Source organism: Arachis ipaensis, chromosome B5 (genome assembly GCF_059453495.1).
Source record: "Arachis ipaensis isolate K30076 ecotype BB chromosome B5, ASM5945349v1, whole genome shotgun sequence".
Classification (NCBI taxonomy): domain Eukaryota; kingdom Viridiplantae; phylum Streptophyta; class Magnoliopsida; order Fabales; family Fabaceae; genus Arachis; species Arachis ipaensis.
The window spans coordinates 12,152,892-12,163,611 of NC_142440.1; the positions used below are offsets into that span (position 1 = coordinate 12,152,892).

A 10,720-nucleotide genomic window follows, 5' to 3' on the forward strand; every position below is an offset into this window, starting at 1 on the left:
TCTGTCCTTGATTTATTGTATTTGTTTATGTAGTTTGACGTCAGTTCAAGTGAGAATATGGGCGACACTGGATTGCCTCCAGTTCCTATTCCGAATGAATCAACAAGCATCAGATCTCCGACTGCATTGCCTCCTGTGCTAGCTCCTCAGCGAAACACAAGGAAGCTTGCTAGTAGAGGCCGAGGGAAAAGGCGGGCTATTGAAGAAGCTCCCGTTGATGACTCTGCTGAAACTGAGACCGACGAAGGTAAGAGAAAACCTTGTAGACCTAGGTCTTGGACATGGGATCACTTTACTAGAGATGAAACTAGTAATTCACAGTATCCTAGAGCTAAATGTAATTGGTGTGGGGCTAGTTATGCTTGTGATACACATAAAAATGGCACTAGTAACATGAAAAATTACTTCTTGTCACAATGCAAAAAATTTTCGAAGGAGGCATTAGATCCTACCCATAACTTTGCTATCAGTTTAATGACAATTTATTTTTATTTTCAGTTGTGTTGATTGTTGAACTATTAAACTTCTTTAATTGTCGTATTTGAATTCTGTTGTCGTTATATTTCATTAGATCAAGACTTTGTTACCTATTGTGTATTTTGGTTTGTCGATTTCAATGTTATGACTTTGCATAATAGTATGGTAGAATTTTTTTTTATTTGATTGAAAAAATCGAACAAACCGAACCAAACCAAACCGATTTTAATTGGTTTGGTTTGGATGAGCTTGAAAAAAAAAACGAACCAAACCGAACTGCAGAGTAATTAAACGATCGGATCGGATGGCTTTTTCTTTAAAAATCGAACCAAACCGCACTGCGAACACCCCTATAAACAAGAGTGATAGATACCAAAACTCAACTCTTTTACTCATGTTTTTATCTCTTCTTTTTCCAACATGTTTTGATGAAAGAGAAGTTACTTTTATGAAACCCTTCAAGATTTCAAATAAATACAATGTCAAAATTAATGGAATTTATTCAGTTCCATTTCAAAATCATAATCCTTGATTCTTTTCAAACCAACAGTACCGATTGCATTGCAAAACAGAACGGTGACTTCTTTCCATTTAATGACAAGACTTTTTTTTCAAAAGTTATTTATTTATTTACTTCATTATCTATTTTTTTTTTTTTTTGTCTGTTTTAGTTTAATAAAATATGTTGAACTGGGGATTCCATACCTATAACAAAAAGAGTTGAGTTAAACTCATTATTTAAAACTCAACCTACTTTATCAAACTATCACCAGATCAAGTTTTGAGATTATGATATATTCGTTATAATTCGGTTACACTTTATAACTCGATTATAAACGTTATAGATTAGTAATAAATAACAAACATCAAAACACATATTAAAACGCTCTAATATGCTATTATTTCTCATTAAAGTAAAATTACTCGAAAACTTAAGTGTTGATGCTTTTCCCTAAATATAAAAAGAAAGTAAGAAATTAATTTAAGAATAACTTGAATACAAAATTTATTATTCACTTATTACTTGAGCGTCTGAATATATTTTGGTAAATATTCACTTTTTTTTGTTTTTTTTAGTGCCGAAGTATAACTCATCCAAATAAAAAGCTTGAAGATAAGCACAGGTGAATAAGCTATACCACAGTCAATCCTCACAAAAACAAAACTTATTAATACAAAAAAAATAACAATAATTAATTTTAAAATTTATTTAAATAATAAATTTAATTATATAATTATATAATTTTTTTTGCAAACAAAAAATAAAATGAAAAATGCACGAAGGAAGAAAGAGAAAAGGCCCGGAGAAAAAGGAGATCTAGGAATAGATTTACTTATTTATTCATAAGATAGTGCTTGAAGTCCTTGAATTGTGTTTTGACATTTTAGTGAAAAAAGAAAAATGCAAAACCTTAAGATAGTAATGTGTTGACATTTTTGTCTTTCTAGCATTAACATAGAATAGCGTGGGGCGCACGTCGTTGAACTATTTTTTGACTTGTAACGAACAGCCTCATTACTAGAACCACTCTCGATCCCTTTCTTTCTTTCATATACCTGGGATCTTCATTTTCCAGTTTCCAGCATCATCATGAGTGCATACATGGCGTCTTTGTCTTCTTCCTTCACAAACTTTCGATCCGCTTCCTCATGGTTCGAGGTCTACGCCGCCTTCTCCACTCTCATGATGCTTCTCAGAACAGCTGTCAACGACATCGTGCCGGAGAAGCTCCGCTCCTCCATTGCCAAAAAGCTCGAGTCATTCTTCTTCCCCACACACAAACCAAACAACCTCGTATCCATCAGAATCAACCAAAGATGGGATGGCCATCACGGCGAACACAACGAACTCTACAACGCTGCGTCCAAGTACCTCCCAACCAGAATATCCGAAACCTACAAGGCCCTCAGATTAGCCAAATTGAACTCTCACAAGGGCCTCATGCTCGCAATCGACGCCAACCAAGAAGTAATCGACGAATTCGAAGGGATCCGGTATACTTGGACTCTCGATTTAGGCTCCGACCAAAATGCCGACTCCTCGAAATCTGATAAGGATCCTGCGTTTGTTCTAACCTTCAACGAGAAGCACAGAGACACCGTGATGAAGAGGTACATTCCGCACTTGCTTGCAACCTGCGAGGCCATGGATGCAGCAGACAAGAGCATTAAGATATTTTCAATGGCGCACGGGTATTGGAACGAGAGTGAGTTGTGTCACCCTGCCACGCTGGACACGCTCGCTTTGGATCCTGAATTGAAGCGAACCATTGTGGATGATGTGGACCGGTTCTTGAAGAGGAAGGAGTTCTACATGAAAGTGGGTAAGCCTTGGAAACGTGGCTACTTGTTGTACGGTCCTCCTGGAACGGGGAAATCTAGCCTCATTGCTGCCATTGCGAATTACTTGAAGTTCAATGTGTATGATTTGGAGCTGGACTCCATTACCTCCAACGAGAGCCTGATGCTACTGATGAGGAGTACAACCAGTCGTTCCATCATCGTCATTGAAGACATTGACTGCAACAAGGAGGTCCATGTTCGTCGCAGAGAACAAGAAGACTTCGGGGACACTGATTTAGAGTCAGTCCAGCATGACGATGCTGCCCCTGAAATTATAAAGGTTGACAAGTTTACCCTCTCGGCTCTGCTCAACTACATGGATGGCTTGTGGTCAGGCTACGGAGAGGAAAGGATTATAATATTCACCACAAACCACAAAGACAAGATTGACCCGGCATTGTTGAGGCCAGGCAGGATGGACATGCACATTCACTTGTCCTTCCTCAGAGCCAAGGCGTTTAGAATATTGGCCTCTAATTATTTGGACATTCCGGGGGACCAGCCTCATCCCCTGTTTCAGGAAATTGAGGACTTGTTGGACACAACAGATGTCACTCCAGCGGTGGTGGCAGAGCAGTTGATTAGAAGCGAAGATCCTGATGTTGCTTTGGATGGACTCTTTAAGTTCCTTCAAGAGATACACAATTCAGGCAAAAGTAGAGATTCCGCTGAGACTTTAGAGATTTGAGATGTAGTCACCTTGTATCAATCAATATACCATTTGGTTTCGAAGTTAAGGCTAAGGCGTTATATGGTATCTGTGATAGTCATAAAGGGAGATGACTAGTAGGCGGTAAAAAAATATTGGAACTTAATGAAAGCGAATCTCGATTAATTATATATATTTTTTGTTATTTAACGTCTTGCTATTTGCTATTTCATGATTATGATCATGCAGTAGTGTTACTGGTAATAGTAGAGAGTACCTTATTGAATATTTTGTCTATTTTATTTATTTATTTTTTTGTTTTTCTATTATAATAAGCTTCATTTTTAATACATTGAGTTAAAAAAAATTGTTAAGTATATTATAAACAAAAAATTTTAATATCAAAAATAAATTTTTATTAACACTTTTAGAACTTTTCTTTTAAAAATTTAATTAACATGTATCTTTAAAGTGCATAATAAATTTATTACTAATAGAAAATTAAAAAATTTAATAAATAAAAAATAAATATATTAAAAGTTTAAATATTTTATATTTTTAGTAAAAAAATTTTAAATTATAATTTTAAGGTATACCATGAAAAGATAAGATAGAAAACACTTTTTATTTTTTTATATTAGGTTGAAAATAATTTTTTTTGGATTATGAATTGTTAGGATATTACTCTTAAATGTGACACCAATTAATTTAGGATACAGAAATCAAATCTTTTGATTTATGAAAGATATAAAAATTAGACCCTCTTATTTACGAGAGATATAGATATCGAACCCTCTAATTTTTACCCTAAAATTAGATCTTTTAATTTCTACTTAAAAAAATAAAAAAAATTAAAATACAGATATCAGACTTAATAATTTCCGTATTTTTTATAGAGAAAGTCTTGGAGGTAGTAATTTTTTAAAAAGTTGGCCAATATTTAACCATCAAAAGAAAATTGAATGATCTTACACTATTAGATTTAATCTCACACCATTAAAAATACTATTAATGACCAATTGATGGTTACAAAACACAAAAATTACTGACCATAACACTTCTCTTTTTTATATTTTTAAAAATGCTCAAAATTACCATATTAAAAAATATGGTGGATCTCACATCCATCCAAACAAAAACTAGCCATAGATAAACCCTTCTTTTACTCTAAATCTGCTTTTTATTAATTTTTGTCTAATTTATTTTTTATAATAAAATTTAAATATTTATAATTTATAATTTATAATTTTTATGTTTTTAAATTTAAAATTAATTATTTAACCGTTTTTTAGCAATTAAACAATACTCTTTAGGTACTATAACAAACATTTTTTATGATTACCTGCAGCATTTAAAAGTTATGAAAAAGTTTTTTTTTTTTGGGCAAGGTCCAGACCTACAGACAGGCCCAAACCAAAACAAACCAGATTTTCAAACCAGATCCTCAAACCTATACCCGACCCGGCGTTGGAAGAGGTCACCTTTCCCACTCTACAGCTGAAGCTTCTAATCGGTACCAAACTCATTACCTACCACTGTAATATCATGCGCGACAATATCAATGGCCACAGGCACTGCATGTTACCCCAGAGCAGAGATCCGACATTGCAGCAAGCTTCCATTGACAAATTCTTCCGGAAGTTATGAAAAAGTTAAGGTCTTCACTCTTGCATTATCACTGGAGCTAAAGGATAGAGTGACTGCTGCACTTTTGAATCTTTTGTCCAATGATTAACTATCCACTTGCTTTTTTTTCCTTTTTGGATAGGGACCCGGGCCAACAGCCCAGCCCAACTCCAAAAAGATTCATGCCCCGAACCGACCCGAAACCAACCCGCTCCCCACCCCGTTTGCGCGAGAGAGGCTGGACTTGTTGGCCTTCGCTGCAGCTTCATCTCCTCAGCAACGCAGCGCGGTGATCGGAACTCTGAGCGCTAGTGACAGCGTCGAAGCTCGTTCGTCTCTGGTCCGCCACCCCAACCGTCTCGTCTCGTTAGCACCAACCGGACTGCATCTTCAACCTCGCCGTCGACGACCTCCCGTCTCCCGGCAGCGCCAATCCGCGTCTTTGTTGACTCACCGTCACTCTAACCGCAGTTGACACTTCGCCTGTCTCGCCTTTCCGCAACGCTATTTCCACTATCCACTAGCTTGAAATCAGCAATGGTACTAAATTTGTGGGCTTTTTAGTTTTTATGTTTTTATTCTGGTTTCTGTCTTTATTATTCTTTTTTCTTCTCTTTCTCTACTTTATTGTCATTATCACGGTCATTATTATTAATTTATTATTATTTTTTTTTTCTTTCACCATTTTATTTTAAATTTTTTTTTTCTACTCTTCCTTCATTATTATTATTATTTTCTTTTTCTTCTTCTTAATTAGTTCAACATCAAACAATTAATTTAACAATAACAAAAGCGACACAAAAATTTTAAATTAATGATATAAGATATCCATTAAAAATAACACAATAAATTTATAAAAAATTACATATCTAAAATCTTAACTCATTTAACTAACAAAATACATTTAGATATGCTTTATAACAAAAAAATTCAACAATTTATTATAAATAACACATGAATTACTACACATCTTATATATGAGTTCAATATCATTATTTAGTTCAATAATAAAAAAATTGGTTAAAATTTTTTTATATTACAATTAAAAAATTTTGATATCAAAATTAAGAAACTATATTGCATTTAAAAATTTTCAATACTATTTTTTAATAAATTTTACACAATTTAAAATTTATATTCTTCTTTCGCTTCTTCATCATCATCTTTTTATTCTTTTTTTTTCTTATTTTAAATTCTCATAATTCTTTTAATTTTATCCTCTTAAAACACTTCTAAGGGGCAAAAAATTAAAGCCCTCTTTTTGACAGATGCAAGACCAACTATTAAAGAAAAAAAACAGAAGTCTCTGTACACTATTCAAGAGGAGAGAGGCACGAGTGAGTGCCTTTGAACAGGGACTTTCTCCTTCCGGTCTCCAATAATAACTTGCCATGTGGCAAATTATTTTAAAAATAAATATTTATATAAAATTATAATTAATTAAATAATTTAATTATTTATTAAAAAATTAAATAACTTAATTATGTTTAATCTATTAATAATTATAATAATTAATTATATTAAATAGTTATTTTTTTATTTAATTAATAATTTACATTAATTATTTATATTAATTTTTTAAATAATAATTAATATAAATAATTATATTAAATATTATTTATATTGTTATATTAAATTATAATTAATTAAATTTGTTTACATAAAAAAAATAAATTTAATTTTTACACTTACAAAATAATTTAACTATATTTTTTTTATATTAAGTAATTTTATAAATTAGTGTAATCTCGAATTATATATTATATATTATTTTTATATACAATTTTTTTAAATATTAATATTTTTAATAGTGAATTATTTTTGAATTTATAAATTTAAAAATTATTATTATAAAAAATAGTAATTATATTAATTTTAATTACTTTAATTAATTAATTAAGTGGGACTACAATAGAGATTAAAGTTAGTTCCTCCTAATGGAGAAGAGAGAAATTTTTTGAGTTCCTATTTTTTGGTTGACCATCTCCAGTAGGGAACTCATCATAGTCCCTATTTATGGCCCATCTGTCATAAAAAGTAACTTCACATAAGTTTTTACGTCAAAAATAGTACATAGAAATTTAAAAAATTTCTCTCTTCTCCATTAGGAGGAACTAACTTTAGTCTCTATTGTGACTCCACTTAATTAATTAATTAAAATTAATATAGTTATTATTTTTTGTAATAATATTATTAAAATTTATAAATTCAAAAGTAATTTACTATTAAAAATATTAATATTAAAAAAAATTAATAACTTCGTATATAACAATAGTGCACAATATATAATTCGAGATTAAACTAATTTGTAAAATACGCAATATATTATAGTGGAACTCTATAGTTAATGCCAAGTATTGTAAAATTGCCATATGTATTTAGTTAAGTCTTCTTTCAACGGTCGATGCTGCCGCATATTCCAAAGTTGGGCATTTTTTTTTAGAGAAATTGATGGTATAGTGCAAAATCTTTCTCTCCTAACTGAGGTAATTAATTATTATAATTATTAATAAATTAAATACAATTTAATTATTTAATGTAATTATTTAGTTAATTATTATTTAAATGATTTTATTAGATAATTAATATAAATTAAATTAAATAAAAATATAATTATTTAATATATTTATTTATTAATTATTAATTTATATAATTATTTATTTTTATAATTACTTACCACGTGGCAAGTTATTATTGGATGATGAAAGTTCCTGCTCAGGAAAACTCTCTTCTCTTGGAAATTACGCTGGAACTCACTTTTTTTCTCCAATGGTTGGCCTCTACTTTTATAAAAAACAGGGCCTCATATTTTGGCCATTGGAATTTTTCTTAAGTCTGAACAAAAATCTGTATCATAGCCAAAAAATTTCAGTACTACTTCTAATAAATTCTGTACAATTTAAAACTCTTATTTCTCCTCTTCCTCTTGCGCCTCTTCTTCATCACCATCCTCGTCACCATCATCATCTTGTTTTACATTCATATAATTTTTTTAATTTCACCCTCTTAAAAAGAACATGTATCATAATTGAAAAATTTTGGTGTCAAAATTAAAAAAAATTTCGTGTCACGGTTAAAAAATTTTGGTTCTATTTTTCTGGATAACATCTGCACAATTTAAAACTCTTTATCCTTCTCTTCTTCTTCATTATCATCTTTTTTTTTCTTTTTGTTTTACTTACTCATACTGCTTCTTATTTCACACTCTTAATAAGAATAAAAATAAGAAACAAAAAAAAAATCAAATAAAAAAGAAGAAATAAAAAATGTTACAATTGTTGTGAAAAGGCATGAGGTGGATGCCCATTAATGATATTGGGCGGCTGAAGTTTTCAAGAGAGAGATTTGAGACCAACCTTTAATGAAGGTTGAATTTGTACAGCTATAAATAAGGCTTCATAACCTTACGTACAACATACTACAACAATAATAAGAATAGCAAATATTCTTCATTCTCTCTTTCATATTATTCTCTCTCTTATATACTTTATTATAATATAATTAAATATATTAATTATATCCATTATATTGATATAGTAATTCTAGTGAATATTACTAGTAGAGTTATGTAATTATATTTTCATATTTTATATTTGTTACCTCTTTCCTATTTATTTATTTAGTTATTTTACAACACGTTATCAGCACGAAACTCTGATCAAATTTTAGGAAGACTCCAGGTAACACATTTTTATTATGTCGAAACTCTTTCATCTTGAATATAATGCTCTTGATATATTTGGAAATAATTATTTATCATGGATATAGATGTTGAAATCCATCTTGATTCAATGGATCTTGAAGATACCATTGAGGCTGAAAATAATACATTCCAAAAAGATAAAAGTCAAGGCCATGATTTTCCTTCATCGTCATCTTGACGAATGATTGAAAAATGAATATCCCACATTAAAAGATCTTGCAGATCTGTGGAAAGACTTTGAAGAAAGGTACAATCATGTGATACTTCCTCAAGCCCGATATGTTAGGGAAAACTTTCTTGACCTTCCATGTCTCGAATGTGCTCCTGCAACAGCAGTATCGAGAAAAAGAATTTAAAAATATTCTAAGTTAATTTCTTGCTTTCTTGTTACTGAACGCAACAATGAGTTACTTTTAAGGAATTATGAAGCGCGCCCAGTTGGCGCTGCCCCATTTCCTAAAGTAAATGTGGTAATTAACCCCAGAAGAGGTAAATGGCAAGATTTTGATAACAAGAAAAATTATGGAAGGAAAAGAAATTATGTTCATAAAAAATGATCTCACCAGAAGTGGGATAAAGAAAGAAACAATAGACAAAGTAAATCAATTGAGGATAAATGCTTCTGTTGTGGTGGAAAGGGCCATTGGTCACGTACCTGTCGTACCCAAAGGCACCTAGTTGATCTTTATCAAGTATCCTTGAAAAAGGATGACAAAGAAAAGGAAACAAATTTTGTTTCAAATGATGAAAATTTTACCACTCATTATGATGTATCTAATTTCTTTGAGGATCCTGAAGGAAATATTGGCTATTTGATCAATGATGGAATAGTTTGATATGTGTATGTGTTTGTTAAGTATTCATGTGAATAATTTTACTGTGCATGTACCTTTACTCATTTTATTATTATTATCATTATTTGTTTTTGAAGAAAAATGGCAAGGACATATCCTGAAGATATTTGCCTTGCGGATAGTGCAAGTTCGCACACTATTCTCAAAAGTAATATATATTTTACCCATCTTGTGTCAAAAGAAGAATATGTTAATACTATTATTGGCTCAGGCAATGTGATTGAAGGCTCCGGAAGAGCTATAATTTTGTTTCCTGGAGGAACACAATTTATAATAAATAATGCACTATTATCTACCAAGTCTCTGAGGAACTTGTTGAGTTTCAAAGATATTCGCCGAAATGGATATCATATTGAAACAATGAACGAGGGAAATTATGAGTATTTATGTATCACAACTCATGATTTAAATAAAAAGGTTATATTAGAAAAGTTACCCTCACTTTCATCTGGGTTGTATTATACCAAGATTAGTGCAATTGAATCATATATCATTGTAAACCAGAAGTTTACTAGCCCAAATGAATTCATAACTTGGCATGATAGATTGGGTCATCCAGGAACAACCATGATGAGGAGAATTATTGAAAATTCTCATAGACATTCACTAAAGAATCAGAAGATTCTTAAAACTAGTGAATTTTGTTGTGCTGCATGTTCTCAAGGAAAGTTAATTTTAAGGCCATCACTAGTAAAGATTGGATTTGAGTCTCCTAAATTCCTAGAAAGGATTCAAGGTGATATATGTGGACCTATTCATCCACCATGTGGATTTTTTAGATATTTTATGGTCCTGATAGACGCATCTTCGAGATGGTCACGTGTGTGCTTATTATCTTCTCGCAACCTGGCGTTTGCGTGATTACTGGCTCAAATTATTTGATTAAAAGCACAATTTCCAGAAAATCTAATCAAAGCAATTCATCTTGATAATGCTGGTGAATTTACTTCCCAAGCTTTTGATGCATATTTTATGGCTAATAGAATAAGTGTTGAACATCCAGTAGCTTATGTTCACACACAAAATGGGTTAGCAGAATCACTTATTAAGCGCCTCCAATTAATTGCT

General features: G+C 31.2%; 1 pseudogene across 1 annotated transcript; it reads left to right on the forward strand.

The window, feature by feature from the left end:
- Positions 1 to 1,787: 1,787 nt before the first annotated feature.
- On the forward strand, positions 1,788 to 3,658 carry LOC107642908 (AAA-ATPase At2g18193 pseudogene; annotated as a pseudogene). Its single transcript, XR_015883576.1, has one exon. The product of XR_015883576.1 is annotated as an AAA-ATPase At2g18193 pseudogene (transcript).
- The last annotated feature ends 7,062 nt before the right edge of the window (positions 3,659 to 10,720 follow it).